Source organism: Calidris pugnax, unplaced genomic scaffold (genome assembly GCF_001431845.1).
Source record: "Calidris pugnax isolate Ruff unplaced genomic scaffold, ASM143184v1 scaffold871, whole genome shotgun sequence".
NCBI lineage: Eukaryota > Metazoa > Chordata > Aves > Charadriiformes > Scolopacidae > Calidris > Calidris pugnax.
This window is the reverse complement of record NW_015091533.1, coordinates 89,242-90,257: the sequence shown is the minus strand read 5'-3', so window position 1 is coordinate 90,257 and position 1,016 is coordinate 89,242.

Sequence of the window (1,016 nt, the reverse complement as noted above, 5' to 3'; positions counted from 1 at the left end):
CGGGGGGTGACGGGGGACGCGGGTGCCCGCCCCGCAGTGCCCCAGGTGCTGAGGAGCTGCAGCGAGTTCGTGGAGCAGCACGGGGTGGTGGACGGCATCTACCGCCTCTCCGGGGTCTCCTCCAACATCCAGCGGCTGCGGTGAGCGGGGATGGGGCGGGGAGGAGGTGGGATGGAGGTGGGGTGGGGATGGAGAAGATGGGATGGGGATGGAGAAGATGGGATGGGGATGGAGAGGATGGAGACGAGGATGGGATGAAGATAGAGCAGTTGGGATGAAGATGATGGATGTGGGATGGAGATGGGATGAGGATGGAGAGGATGGAGTTGGGATGAGGATGGCAGTGGGATTGGGATGGAGAGGAGGGGATGAGGGTGGAGCAGATGGGATGGGGATGGAGATGATGGAGATGGGATGGGGATGGAGGTGATGGAGATGAGGATGGGATGAAGACAGAGCAGTTGGGATGGAGATGATGGATGTGGGATGGAGATAGGATGGAGACAGAGACAGGAACAGCTGGGATGGAGATGGAGAGGATAGAGGTGGGATGGGGATGGAGATGGGATGAGGATTAGGATGGAGCAGATGGTATGGGGATGGAGACGATGGAGATGGGATGAGGATGGAGAGACTGGAGGATGGAGGTAGGATTGGGATGGAGATGATGGGATTGAGATGGAAACAGGATGGGGATGGAGGTGATGGAGATGAGGATGGGATGGAGATAGAGCAGTTGGGATGGAGACAGGATGGAGATGACGGATGTGGGATGGAGATAGGACAGAGACAGAGACAGGAACAGATGGGATGGAGATGGAGAAGATGGAAATGGAGACAGGAACAGATGGGATGGAGATGGAGATGGAGAGGATGGATGTGGGATGGAGCTGGGATGGAGCTGGAGCCCAGATGGGATCAAACCAGAGGAAACTGGGAGGGAGGGAGATGGAGGACGGAGACGGGAGCGGATGGAGGTGGAGAGTGGAGGGAGATGGGGTGGGGAGGGGGGAGGT